Below are 15,395 nucleotides of genomic sequence, written 5' to 3'. Positions count from 1 at the left end.
GAGCAGAGCTGCGAAAGGCCAGTGGGCACTAACAGACTCTGGACGGCTGCTCCAATGCTTCGCCTCCAAGGCTGCAGTTGCAATCCAAAGCAGATCTCATAGAGCTGCTTCGTACAGGGCAAAGCTTGAAGCCATGACCTAAAGAGCCACATTGAGGGATGATGAGTGGCTAAATGTGATTTTTCAGATACGTGCGATTTTCCTCTCTCTAGCCTATGGGGCTGCCTCGTATTGACCTGGCCTTTAACCCACAGGTGGGGAAGCCTGCACCCTCAGTGGAGAATAAACTCAGGTCAAAAGAACAAGGCATGTGAGGAGCACAATTATTTCCAAAGAAATAAGTTAAATTTCCAAGAGTTAAGGTGGCTCTCTAATGCTGCCACTACAAGTTGAATACTTTCCTGACTGGTTACTCTGATACTGTTCAGGTGGCTCCACTGGCCACCAGCCATCTGGGTAGATGAATCTTCTCTGGTTTATACCAAAGGTCAGCAAACTATGGCCCGTGGGCCAAGTCCAGTCTACTACCTGTTTTCGTACAGCTTGTGACCTATGCATGATTTTTTTTAAATGGTTGCAAGAAACCAAAAGAAGAATAATACTTCATGACACACGAACATTTTATGAAATTCAAATTTCAGTATCCGTAACTAAAATTATGTTGGAACACAGTCACAATCATTTGTATATTTATGGCCTGCGGCGGCTTTTGTATTAATCCTACCATGGCAGAGTTGAATAGTTGTGACGAAGACCACATGGCCTGGGAAGCCTGGAATATTTACTATCTGGCCCTTCATAGAAAAAGTGTGCCAACCCTGGTCTACACTATCAACTTCTCACAGCACTAACTGATCATGGTAACCACTTCCTCTTGTGTCTAAAGCACTTTATGGTTGACAAAGTGCTTCCACGTGCATCATTTCTGCCTCTGTCTGGAAGGGCCCCGGACAGTGCGAGAGCCCTGGCAGGCCAGTGCTGCTTTGCATAGGGACATGGACCCACAAAGCCAAGACCCAAACGGGTCAAAGACATTTTTCACAAAAGCAGTTTTCTAGAAAGCCAAGACCCAAACGGGTCAAAGACATTTTTCACAAAAGCAATTTTCTAGATTGTTTGAAAATGTAGGCATTTTATCATAGACAAGAGCACAAGGATGGCTGTTAAATGGAAGGCAAAATTCAGATCCAAGTAGTGTAATAACAACTAAAACAAAATAGCAATAAATAAATAAATAAAGGTTGTGGCTTTAGGACTTGAAACCTATGCTTAATGATTTTCTTCTTCCTAATTTGGTCTCCATAATTTTATATCATTTAGGATATGCCATAGTGTCACAATTCTTACATGTAACCTAAAACAAGGCAACCAATCACACAAAATCCATCCTCTTAATCTAGTCACATAGGACACTCTGTCTTTTAGAGAATTCTTATACGTTCCTACATGCAGAACACAGTAAATCAAGCATCACTTTATATACATTCAGATCATTCAGGCCATCATTTATTCAGCATCTAGTTTATGTTTCTAAGCATTGCTATCACTGTTAGATACTGTTATAAAATAAAACTGTTGTAAAAACTAACACGTGCCCTGATTCAGAGGTGTTCATTTTCTGTTTGAGGCAACACACTTACACACCCCAACACAGTGTGATGGATGTAGTACCAAGTTGTGTAGGAAGTGCTATGGGAGCTAAGATCCAGAAATATGTGAGTCTCCTTGGGACTGTGGGGAGATGAGGGTTAGGAAAGGCTCCACGGAGGAGCCACATGCCACATGAACTGGGCCTAGAAAGATGCTTTTAGGGGTTGGCCAGAGAGATGCAGGGAGGATGAGAAGATCCTGGACAAGGCCTTGAGGGATGAAAGGGCCCGTTCCCTGCTGGATCCTCAGTGTGTGGCACAGTGCTGCCACCTCATGTGTGCTCCGTAAATATCTGTTAGATGAATTAATATGATGTGCTTGGGGGTGGCAGTCATCTAGGTGGGGGAGGAAGTATGTGTGCATTTGTGTGCAGTGTGTGGGTATGTGTCTGACTGTGTGTGTTTGTGTGTGTGTTGGTGTCTACCCAATATCACTGCCCTACTTACTTGTTAATAGAAGCTTGATTTTTTTTTCAGATATTCACTCTTCAGAGGAGATGATTCTGTCTCAGCTCAGGGAAAATCCTGAACCAGTGGTAGCACTCCTATTTCCCTTGCAGTAGTTTAGACAGGGACGTGTAATCCATTTTGGCTGAGGAGTTGCAACAGGAGAGCCTATTGGAGGGGTGCTTGCAGGGTTTCACTGTTCTTAAAAAGAAACACAAGTAGGAGACAGTCTGTCCCCCTCTATAGAATGTTATAGTGTCTGGATGTGACTGCTCTAGTGATCTTGTAGCCAAGGGGGGGAGCCAGCCTGAGGACCAAGCTGACACTCCAAGAATGACTGTATGCAAGAAATGCAATGGTCCTGTCCGTGACAAGGTCATCGGGCCACTGAATAAACCAACTCAGAGCTTTCTACATGTCTGGTTTCTCTTCCAGGTGAGATGAATTAACCTCCTCATTTATAGAAAATGAGGCCTGTCCAGAAAGTATCCAGCCATTGTTAATATAACAAGAATGGTTCCATGGCTAGATAGCTTCTGGACAGACCTCGTACAATTGAGCCAATTCTGGTTCTGGAAGCCAAAGACTTTTTAACAGAGGGAGCAGCTGTGGCATAATAGGGTGAGTGTAAGGCTAGGAAGGTAGATTGAGGCAAGCCACAAAATGCACGTGCTGGGTTGAGGAATTTGCATCTTTTCCCCCAAAAATCTGTGGTGGGACCCTAGGGCAGGTAGTGCAGGAGGCATTGAAGTAGGCAAGTGCTTTAGAATGGTGACTCTGACTGCAATGGCTCAGAGAGAAGAATGTGTGAAACTGGGCAGCCCATCAGGGGGATGGCTGTGAGGTCATCTAGACAAGAGAGAAAGTGGACAGGGCCTGGCCTCACTCAGGGCATGGGGACGGAGTGGATCTGTCAGACACTTCAGAAGTATAATGAGCCACGCTTGCAATACAAAACAGATGATATACTATATGGTTTGTGGTACATAAGTTTCTGGTAACTTTCTGAATATACTTTATTGATTTTATAAATAGAATATGACACCCAAAGAGTTTCCTGGTTGAACACTGGAGCCCTTTGTCCCCTGTCCTTTGTAGAGGGGGCAGAGCCCTTGTCTGTGGAGCACGCACTGCACTGTATTCTACGTGAGGCGTGGGCCTGGGGAGAGATGGTTCAGTAGTGAGGCGTCCAGGGTCGTATACTGGGTAATTTGATAGCGTGGAGCTAGCTGGTGAATATCGAAGGAATGTTCCCAAAGAAAGGTGGTAAGGAAGACAGACGATGATCCATGAATGGGCGGGCAGCCATGCTGGGAGCCACAGAATGAGCCAAAAGACATAGAGAATTGCACCTCGGAGCAGCACACCAGACGGGAGGGGCCGGCGGATGTGGAAGACTCAAGACTCCTTGAGGTGGGGTATAAGTCTCTGTGTGTCTGCAGGAACCCGCTGCTTCTGCTTAAAGAGGACTCCAAGTTTGTGACACCAGTAGGAGCCCTGTTATCTCAAGAAACAGGGGCTGCAGTTGGGTAGTCTTGGATTTTACCCTGCTTACAGATTGTTGTTTCATAAACAGCAGAAGGCATGAGACTCCCAGGCCAGAGACAAAGGCCTTTATTACTCACAGCACAGCAAGCACCATGAGCATGATATTGGGCTGCTTTCCCATGCCCCCAAGTTCCACAGCGACAAGTGGAAGAGCCCAGATGAACACAGCGCGTGCGGCAGATTTGTGTCATAGCTGAAGAACGCCTTGAGGAATCTACCTCTATTACAGTGAGCAGTAAGCAATCTTACTCCTTGTGGGGAGATATTGTTTCTGGTTTATATTGTTCACTGCAAATAAAATTCTGAGAAGTGTCTGAGGAAAGAGTGGTCAGGGCCTTGCCTTCTTGGCATACTCAGCAAGAACGTACAGGGACGCTTGGGTCCCATGGCGGATTGCCTCTCCCAACAGTCAGTTAACTGAGAAAACAAACTGAGGAATCATTTAAAAAATAATACACATTTTTCTTAAATATGTGTTTTAACTAAAAACACAAATATCCATTCATTCGTCTATCTTGTGATATAAGGTTAAGGTCTTTTCTTAACCATGAATCCCCATTTTGGGATTTTGAGTGGCTTTTTTCAAGTGACCTGTCTGTCACCTATGATGTCTAGTTTTTGTGTCTTTAAAGTGGAGCAAAAAATTTAAAAGATATTTGCAAATCAATCTGAATGCAGAATTTTTATAAATTGTTGTCATATGTTTTCCCTAATCTTTTATAGTTGCCTAATCCAATAGCAAAATACTTTTAGCATCTCAACGTCATTGAGTCTTTCCAAAGCAGTAGTCTTTGCATTTATCAATACAGCAGTTCCTTATTGTCATGGTCATATTTCATGAATTTAACAACATTTAACTGAATTATGTAATTGTGTGAATAAGACTTAACAAAACAAACCCACTGATTCTTGATAAACACAGAGTTCAACTTGAGGATGCAGAGGTGTACAGGCAAGGTCAAGACTGCTCGTTGGCCATGGGTGGTCACAGTGTGGGGCATCTATAATGTTAGCATATTTCATAGGAGAGAAGTGCATACATTAATCTGATAAGTGGCCAAATGGAGGTTAATCAATAGAACTCCTATGGTATCTGCATAATAAGCTGGATCAATGAATGGTTCTGGGCCACTCCTTTAACTAGTTACCTGCCAAAATGACTAATTAAATAAGGGGTTCTCAGTCCTGCCTGCACATTAGAATCACCTGGAACTGTGACAAAATAATGATTGTGTGTGTCCTTACCACATTTAATCAGAATCTCTAGAGTGGGAGCCTGGCACTGGTATTTTTTCAGCATACCCCAGTAAATTCTAATGTGCAGCCAGATTTGAGAACCACTGAGTAAGATCAGAGTACACCTACTAAAAAAACCATTAATTCAACTTAGCATGGAAATGTTTATTTGAACCATTAGGCATCTGAATTTTAACATGCATTTTATTATTTCAGTTAAATTGAGTTACTATTCAAATTAATAAAATTCACTCATGCATATTGTTCATTAGTAACATACCATTTGCAAACCATTTTGTGGACTAGATAAGACTGATTTTTTAATGTAATATTTCTTGTGTCTGTGAATAAATAAATGAAAGTTCTTAGAGCCCTTGTAAACAGCTTGTATGCTTTCTTCAGCAGCATTTTAAAAACTCTTTCCTGCTATGGCACATATGGTGGACAATGTAGGGAATGTTAGACATTCCCATGAGACCCCAAAAGCTTCCCAGAAAATTTAAACTAATAATACTGAAGATATCCACCCACTAATGATTGTCAGGAATGGTCACTCATTGCTGAATGTTTGGTCTTAGGTAAGACAGGCTGAGGGTCTTATCAATCGCATTTGAAAGGCACTGGTTTATTTTTTCTTTCAAAAAAGCATATCACAATTCAAGTGAGAAAGCTATGTTATTATAAGGATAATCTTAAATCAACCACTCTTTTATTTATTTTTAATGGGACTTATTTGCACTTATAGGAACTTTATTTCTTGTAACAAGTTACTTTCAATCTCACAATGAATTAAGACATAACTGGGATTAAGAATCACTGCCTTGAACCATAACAGAGCCTTGACATTTGTAGATTTGGCAGCATTGACATCAGTAGACTTGGCAGTCATGGAGTTAATGACTGAGAATCCATTCCACATAGTGATTTTACTGAGGCACAAATTTGAATTTCATGGACTAGTGTCTGCGAGGGAATCCATTAGCTAGCGAGCGCAGCATTGCCTACCCCTTGTGCCAAAGTAGCATTAACACTTTCTACTTGTCTTCAGAGTTTCTGTAGTTCTGATAAAACTCTCTCCTGATAAAATGAGGAACTGATAACAATAAGTTTGCAGACATGACTCCATAAAAAATAGCACTTGCTGGTGATGGCAATAAAAAGAAAGATGCTGTATGAGGAATAAGCCTCCTTAGCTGGGTTCATAAATGTCTATAGAGGAACACTAAGAATATGAATATCCTGAAACTATAAAACTACTACAAGAAAACACAGGAAAATGTTCCAGGATACTGGTCAAGGCAAAGATTTTATGGCTAAGACCTCAAAAGCATAGGCAGCAAAAACTATACTAAATTAAAAAGTGTCTGCACAGCAAAGGAAACAATCAACAGGGTGAAGAGACAACCTGTTGAGTGGGAGAAAATTTTTATAAACTCTCCGTTCAACAAGGGATAAATTTCCAGAGCTTACAAAGAATGGAAACAAATCAACAGCAAAATCATCATGATCATGATGATGATCATTATCATCTTACTAAAAAGTTGGCAAGGGAACTGAATACACATTTCTCGAAAGAAGACATACAAATGGCCAACAGGTATATGAAAAAAATCACTAATCACCAGGGAAATGCAAATCAAAACCACAATGAGATATCATCTTACCCCAGTTAGAATGGCTATTATCAAAAAGACAAAAAATAACAGATGCTGGCAGGGATGTGGAGAAAAGGGAACTCATACACTGTTGGTAGGAATGTAAATTAGTACAGCCATTATGAAAAACAGTATGGAGGTCTCTCAAAAAACTAAAATAGAACTATTATACCATCCAGCATCCTATGGCTGGGTATTTATCCAAAGGAAAGGAAATTAGTATATCAACAGGATACCTGCATCCCCATGTTTATTGCAGCACTATTCACAATGGCAAAGATATGAAATCAACCTGTGTCTATCAATAGATGAATGGATAAAGAAATTGTGGTATATATACACAATAGAATACTATTCAGCCACAAAAACAAATGTAATCTTGTCATTTGCAGCAACAAGAATGGAACTGAAGGTCATTATGTTAAGTGAAATAAGCCAGGCCCAGAAAGACAAATATCTCATGTTCTCACTCATATATGGGACCTAAAAAAGTAGATCCCATGGAAGGAGAGAGTAGAATCATAGTTACCAAAGGCTGGGAAGGGTGGGTAGATGGAAGGGGAGGATGAAGAGAAGTAGGTTAATGGCACAAACATACAGTTAGATAAAAGGAATAAGTTCTAGTATTCAATAGCAGAGTAGGGTCACTATAGTTAACAGCAATATATTGTATATTTCAAAGTAGCTAGAAGGGAAGATTTGAAATGTTCCCAACACAAAGAAATGTTAAATGTTCAAGGTGATAGATATCCTAAATACCCTGATTCAATCATTACACCTTGTGCACATGTATCAAAGTGTCACACGTACTCTATAAATATGTACAAATATTATGTATCAAAAAAAATTAAAAGAAAAATAGAAAGGTCCTTCAAAATTTTCACTTCCACTTGACTGCTTTGTACAGAGGGAATTTAAAATTCTACCACTATTCACAAATGCCTCCAGACATATTATCCAGTTGAATGTGAAGGGTCTATTTTATCTTAAACACTCCTCTTGCAATTTTGTTTTCACTGTGAATTTGCGTGACCCTGAAGAAAAGGGTGGCAGGACTCAGGTTAATTGCATAAATTCCAGATTAATGAAACCTGAATTAATGAGGTTTCATGCCCGAAAGTATATCTTAATCCTTGTCACTGGAGTTGGTGATGTCTTTCCTGAAGAGGCTCATTCCCTGAGGCACAGCCAGCCTCAGGAGGCCACGTTGCAACTTGTTCTTCCCTCCCCACAAGTCTGATTCTGGCACTTGTAAATAATATGCCCTTCATGATACTTTCCAGGTAATTTTTTCAGGCAGAAGTTTCAAAAAAGCAAAGGGTTACCCAAGCGCCTTCCTCCTGTAGAGACTTCTCTTTCTTACTCCTGATTCTTGGGGATCCGATTACCCATTCTGGGATTGCCCAACTTGAGTTCTACAATCCAATGAATCTCTCATAGCCAGGAAGCTGGATTCAGATAAAGAATTACTGTTCAACTTCAAAGTTTGATGCTTCTTTTAGAGCACATTAGGAAGAAAACAGTAAATAGAAATCATACGCATAATCAATCACCAAAAATTAAATAAGAACCCATTACAATTCCTTAAACTCATATCTTTTAAGTTGTATTTTGTTTCATAGGGTGCTCCTGATTTTTTTAAGTCTTTATATATTTATTGGCTGATGTAGTTTTTACATAGACCCTATAGATGATAACACATGTCAAAACTATACCAACTCCATAGATGAAGTCAATTGCAAAGAACCAGATAGTGAAATGGTTCTTTCATTTTACACTGAGAAATGTGGAAGTTCATGCAGAGTTGTGTTTTCTCTCAACTCTTAAGTTCTTAGTGAGGTGACTAGGAGCTCTATTAGAAATTGAACCTTAGTGCTCACTTTGGCAGCACATATACTAAAATTGGAATAAAATAGAGAAGATTAGCATGATCCCTGACTAAAAAAAAAATAAACCGTGGTAGGATATCCAGGTCAGCTTTTCTGACCAACTGAAACCACATTGCATCCCAGGTGGGCAAGGCACAGCCCGTACGGACTTGTTAAAGCTTCCCCCAAATGGCCAAGACCTGAAAAAAGTGTAATTGCTAGTTACATTGCTTGCTTTTGCTTGCAACATATGTAAGTTGACATATAAGTTTACAAAGACAATATCTAGGTGAGGGTGAATGTTCCCATCAAAGCAGAAATAATATATCAGATCTTTTTGTATTTTCCCTAAGGAAGAGGGGTGTAGATAGCAGAGAGGGTGTCTCTTACATAGAGTCAGTGGCTTCTGAGGAAGAGTGAGAAAATGGGGTGCCTGGGGTGCTCAAGATGTTTTCCATTTGTGGCCAATCTATTGACTTTTGAACCAGCCAGGTGTGAGTTAGAATCTCATTTCTGTGACTCACTAGTTGTGTGAACTTAGGAAAGTTAAACTTTGCTTCTCTGAGCCATGGTTTTCTCATTTGTAAAATGAGGATGATCCCAAATGACTAAAATCCTAAAGAACAATCCTAAAATGAGGGTTGCTTTTTGCAGGACAATCATATACATTTAAATGATATATACGAAGTGCTTAATAACATTTGGCTTTTAACTGTTGCTTAAAAATATAATTATTTTTAGTTCTTTGAGGTATCTCTGTACTACTTTCCATAGAGGTTGTACTAGTTTGCAGTCCCACCAGCAGTGTATGAGTGTTCCTCTCTCTTTGCATCCACGCCAGCATTTGTTGTTTGGGGACTTTTTGATAAAAGTCATTCTCATTGGAGTTAAGCAATATCTCATTGTAGTTTTGATTTGCATTTCCCTGATGATTAGAGACGTTGAACATTTTTTCATGTTTCTTGGCCATTAGTCTGTTTGATCCAGCAATCCCACTACTGAGTATTTACCCAAAGGGACAAAAAAGACATTCTATAAAAAAAGACACTTGCACTCAAATGTTTATAGCTGCACAATTCACAATTGCAAAGATGTAGAAATAACCCAAGTGTCCATCAATACATGAGTGGATTAATAAAATGTGGCATATATATATATATATATATATATATATATATATATATACAATGGAGTACTACTCAGGCATAAAATATGGTGAACTAATATCTTTTGTATTAACCTGGATGGAACTGGAGACCATTCTTCTAAGTGAAGTATCACGAAAATGGAAAAACAAAACCCACATATACTCGCCGTTAAATTGGAACTAATTGAACACTTAAGTGCACATGTGGAAATGATGTTCATTGGAAATCAAGCAGGTTGAGGGGGATGGGTAAATTCACACCTAATGGGTACAATGCACACTATCTGGGAGATGGGCATACATAACTTTGACTCAAATGGTACGGAAGCAATTTATGTAACCAAAACGTTTGTACACCCATAATATTCTGAAATAAAAAAATTAATAAGATCAAACTATATATATATATATAATTTTTTTGTCACTTGCAAAACTCAAATCACAGCTGGGCACAAGGGCACTCTGCACACTGGCTGCCAGGGGGTACACCTCAATGGGACCCCTGGGTTGGCCCTTCCAGTGCTGAGAGGGGCAGAACGTCTCAGGGCGGGGCTGGCATGAGGGCTGCCAAGAAATGACGCGGTGGTCACAGCCAGGTGTCTCTGTCTGCACCTATGCGCGGCACTCTTAGTCCAGTGGGCTGTGAGAAGCCCCCAGGGTGATCAACCCACACCTCCATCCTGATTCCAAAAGGCTTTTACTGGGTGCCCGCCGTGCGGGAGGTTTTACTCCAGATGCTGTGATCGAAGCCGCGTGGCTCCTGTTCGGCGGCAGCACCCCCGGGGAGACGGGGCGCCAGCCACAGCCGCAGTGCGCAGGCTTCAGCCAAAGGCGCCGCCGGCTCCGCGGCGGGCGGGGCTGCAGAGCGCGCGGCCCGGCCCGGAACCGCGCAGGGGACGCTCAGCATTTCCCAGAAAACAGCTTACTCAACCCGGGGTATCAGTTTTCCCCTTTGGCACTTTCCCCCATGTACCGAGATAACTGAGCCCGAAACACAGAACTCGGCTTATTTGATGGCTGGGAAAACCCAAAACACCCCGGGGGAGTGAAAGGCCACGCGCTGCGCAGAGAAGGGCTGCAGCCGGCGCCCGCCCTCGCTTGGCCGGCCGTGCCCGGGACGCCGCGCGCCGCCTCGAAGGGCGTCGTAACGCGGGGCCCTCGCCAGGAAGGCCCCCAACGGCGTCCTCCCGCGGGCCCACATGGGTCCTGGAAGCGCCTCTCTGCGGTCCAGATGGGGAAGGAAGGGAGGAAAAGGAAGAGGAAGTGGGGAGAAGCGGGGGCAATGGGGGCGGGAAGAGAGAAGCGAGGTGGCCCGTCCTGGAGGCCGGGGTCGCCGGTGAACAAACGCGTGCTCCACAGGCTCCCAGAGGCTCGCGGAACACCCGAAAGTGTCGCGTGTTTATCCTCTTACAAGTCCCATCCTCTCACCAGCTCATTCTGAAGGATCTGCACGTGGCTGTCAGCTCGGGCGGTGGCTGTCCCGTCACGCGGGGCGAGGTGTGTAAGCCCGGGGAGCTCGCCTTTCCTCCCCTGTAAAGTGCGCGCCGTGCCCTGTGGGGGGCCGAGGAGCGAAGCGAGTCTGGCGTCCGCACACCGTCTCCCACAGGCCGCTCGTCGGTTCCTTCCTTCAGTGGCTTTCAAGCCCGTCAATAACCAGCGGGAAGGTGAACGCACTGTCACACGTGGAGACTAGGGAAGTGTCACCAGGGCTCTGAAACAGCGTTTTGAGACCCGATCAAGTCAAGAAAACTAACACTGACGCCCCAGCTAGAGCGAGTGCAGCGCAGCGCTGGGCCACGTTGGATCCAGTGATGGGCCCAGCGACGGCTCCTCTCCTGGGACTTGCACCAAGTTCCTTTGGTGCTGCCGTGCACTTCTGGGGGTTTCGACACCGAGCCCACCGCTGAAGCTGTTCCTGCGGATGTTTATTACAGGAAGGGAATCTAGCGGATCAGTCAACAAGCATTTACGAAGTTCCTGTATGTGAGCAACTGCTGCGGTGCAGCCAGGCATAAACAGAAACGTGGAAAAGTGGGGAAGGTATAAGAAGCCGGAAGAGTCTCTGATCCTCCGGAAAGGAAGCTGCAAAACAGTCTCCATTTCCGTGTGCCAATTGTTGTATCCATATTTATTTAATCTTCCTAAAAAAAAATCCAAAAAATTTTATCTTCATTTTACAGACGAGGAAACTGAGGCTCAGAGAACGTACGTCACTTACCCAAGTTCATACAGGTAGCAAGTGTCGGGTCTGGATTTGAATCTAGTTCTGAATCCAGTACCTTTGTCTTTGGTACGTCATGCTGCCTGTCTTTAGAAGCCTAATTCTAGGAAATAAATGGACTCCGGTGCCAAAGCAGCACGTTTCCCCACATTCTTTGCCCTTGATCCCTATGTATTCTTTTCCCAGAAATAGACAACAAAGCCACCAGGATACTCGAGGCAGCCTTGGTCGTCCTTGCACCATAGTCAGCAGAGTGGATTTTCGGCCTAGGTAGCTTCCCTTCAGATGTCAGCAGACAGAACACTGTATTTGCCAACTCAGGACAGCGCATCTCTGGCTCTGTTTTCTCCCCAGCAGGAACCCGGGGGTCTGTCTCTGTATGTGATGACTGGCTAAAGAGTAACATATGTCAGCAGAGGAGCAGGGCTTTGATGTGAGCTCTGCGTGCAGGAAAGTCCTCACTGCTGTTTTCTGGCTCGAGCTCTGTGTCTTTCATCGGGTTCCCCAAGACCCATCGCTGCCTGCCAAGACGAAATACAAATGAAGCAGGAGGCTCCCAGGGGAAACCTGCTTCCCAGGACCTGCATTTGGACAGGGCAGCAGGAAGATGCTGGTCATTCCGTGGTTCCCAGCTTGAACATCCTTCGTAGGAAGGGTATGTGGGCTCTTGCTGGATCTACATAGTCCTTGTCATCCAGGTTTCCCATGGAAGTCAAAGCGACTCAAAGGTAATTGAGTGCATGTTACAAACAAGGCTCAACTCAAAGTGAACCATTTTTTCTTCATCAGGATACCACCTATCAGAGTTTGCAATGTGTACTCACATTTGTCATTTCGCGTCATTCTTGTGAGAAGCCTGTGAGCTGAGCACAGCAGGAGGAAGCATTCCCATAACAGGCACTTGGCTTGATCAAGATCCCACGGAGCCATGCGTCTGGGGTCCTGGTACTCCTGCAGGGGATGGATGCTCCCAGATGGCACATGGGGGATCTCTCTGTGGTGAGTTCTTCATGGTTCTCTATCATAGACACCTCTTTCTTTATCTTCAAGTCAGGCCACAACAACAAGGTTCCCATAAGTATGTGCCCAGCAAGGGTATTCTCTCCCTCTCAGCTTTTTCTTTTCTTTTTTTGCCTCCTTGTCCTCGTTTCTTCTGAGCTATGGTTTCCTTCCTACTTGGCATATCTTTCTCTGCTGTGATATTCAGAGCTAAATAGTGTATACACCTATTACTATTTTGTACCACGGTACACTTAGTGTGTTCAGGTACAAGTCATGAGCGTTTGGAATGTAATGTTGGCTCAGACACAATTATTGCTCTTAAGAGGATCTGTGAGCATCGTGGTGCTATGGGAGAATTGATCTGAAGATGCTCCTGCTTCTTGCTAATTAAACTGGATATATCCAGTTGCTTTATCTCTCTCCCACCCTCCTTATCTTCCAGGGCCTCATTTAATTGAGTAAATCATTTTACATGCCACTTTTATCATATATTAAATTTGCATGTGTATTTGAATATATTTGTAGACTTTATATTCTTTTTCACATGTCTATTCATTCACAATATTGCTTTGAATATTATAACTTTGTATATTTTTTCATATCTGGTAGGTATGGTTGCTTCTCACTACTTGGCTTTGTAGAATTTTCCACCTACTCTTACTTGTTTTTCCATTTGAACTTTAGAAGATGTAAAGATCTTGTTGATATTTACATTGGCTTTATATCAAATTTGTAGATGAACTGAAGGATATTTGATAATTTTAAGGTGCTGTGTTCCTAGTCAAAATATAGTATGTCTTTCTATTTGTTTAAACCCTTAGAGTCCTTCCATTTCTGCTTGTTTCTCAGGCATGATACTTATGCTTATTCCTAGATATTTGATTTTGTTTTGCTGTTGTGGTAAATGAAGTCTTATCTTCTAACTGGCTATTATCTGTATTTATGATGGCTGTTGATTTCTATATATTAACTAATTCTCTTATTGTTGAAAATAGGTTTGCAGTTAGTTCTCTCAGGTTTTTCCATGCATGCAAGTTTATTTGCCAACATAAATAATGATATTTATTATATTCTGTTAATATATTACTTTCAAATGTTGTACTCTAACTTGTCTTTTCTTTAGACCTAGTATATCTAGATCAATATTAAATAATAGCAGTGATAGTATTATCTTGTCCTGTCTCTGACTTCAGCATAAATGTTGCTAAATACTTTGTTAATAAGTATGATAAGCTCAGATAAAAGGCATTTATCATGTTAAGGAAAAATTCTTTTAGCTTTACTTTCAGAATTTTTAAAATCAAGAAAACAGGTAATCTCACCCTTTAAAATGTTCTGTATTTGAGTATGTTTTACCATGAAATAAATTTTAGTAGGGTATTAACATGTATAATTTATAAGTTAATACATATAAATATATTGGGGTGCCAGTTTTTAAAACTGGTTCAAGCATGCAATCAAAAAAGCTTGGAGTCCATGGGTTTAGAAGCTTATAATAAAATTACTTCATTAAAATATTAATGTTTATCACATACAATTTATTTAATCTTTCTTTGATAATGCAGAAGACGCTTCAGGATCTTGAATGCTTTAGAATCATCATTACGGATAGTGACTATCGATTGTGAGTTAATGAAAGGTTGGTTAACTGAGAATCAATCATTGGAAGGCCTAAGTTCTCCTCTGAAAAAGTCTGATTTTTATGGCCCTCTGAATGTCTTCCTCTATGCCAGACAGTTCCAATAAAGCAACTGTAAGTGGGCTCCTCCAGCCTTCCTTATGTCCCCAGCACCAGGCACCAAAATATGGCACAGGCAGGGCCCAGCTTCTCTGGGTCATGCCTCACACAAATTGAGTATCCTGGCTCTTTTTGGAATAGGCAGGGGGAGGGTGCTGACAACATCCATGCAGAGCAGTCAATGGGTGGGAAGGAATTAGGCCTCACAAAGACCCACTGCCTTGCTTCAGCACAGTGGTAGCTTCCTATGGGGGCCAGACTCTTCATGAGTAGATGATTCCAAAAAGGAAAGAAACACTTGTATTCTTTGTAGTTATAAAAAGGAAAAGATAGCTGGGGGGATAAACATCTCAACCAACAAATTCTCTGTATCGGATGTCTGGCTTTCTGCAAATTTTTACTGAACCAAGACATGTGTTCTTTGTAAATTAATACATATGATGCAAAAACTCAAAACAGTATGCTGATGTAGTCCATAAAGATAATTCTCAGGCTAACTGTGGTTTGTTTTACATTGTTAACAAGAGCAGGAGGTTGGAGGAGGAACCGTGAAGTCGTGGAGATAAAAAGTTTGGGTTCACATGAAATGACTGAACTGAAATCTAGAATAAATTTGATCTCAAAGTCTTTTTCTCTGTCTCTTAATTATACAGTGACAATTGCAAATTCAATTCAACCTTAAAAGTATTTATTAAGCCTCACGGGAACACAGAAGCAAGATAAAATGTAGCGTCTTTTAATCCATATAGGGAATGACTATGTGTCCATAATGGAGTAAATAACAATTTCTTAAAAATGTAGAACTGAATAGCAAAATAAAAAGAATATACTGTGTTGTGAGAGGTCAGAGACCTCATTATCAGATGTTGAGATTGTATCGATAG

At 41.9% G+C, this 15,395-nt stretch overlaps 1 non-coding gene across 1 annotated transcript; it reads left to right on the top strand.

Moving 5' to 3' along the window:
* The first annotated feature begins 8,407 nt into the window (after positions 1-8,407).
* Positions 8,408-8,516, top strand: LOC142870325 (U6 spliceosomal RNA). Its single transcript, XR_012918743.1, has one exon. It is a non-coding gene; the product is annotated as a U6 spliceosomal RNA (small nuclear RNA).
* The last annotated feature ends 6,879 nt before the right edge of the window (positions 8,517-15,395 follow it).

The sequence above is a fragment of the Microcebus murinus genome, chromosome 3, assembly GCF_040939455.1.
Source record: "Microcebus murinus isolate Inina chromosome 3, M.murinus_Inina_mat1.0, whole genome shotgun sequence".
NCBI classification, from domain to species: Eukaryota; Metazoa; Chordata; class Mammalia; order Primates; family Cheirogaleidae; genus Microcebus; species Microcebus murinus.
Note: the sequence above shows the minus strand (reverse complement) of the source record. Positions and strands in the feature narration are given on the sequence as shown.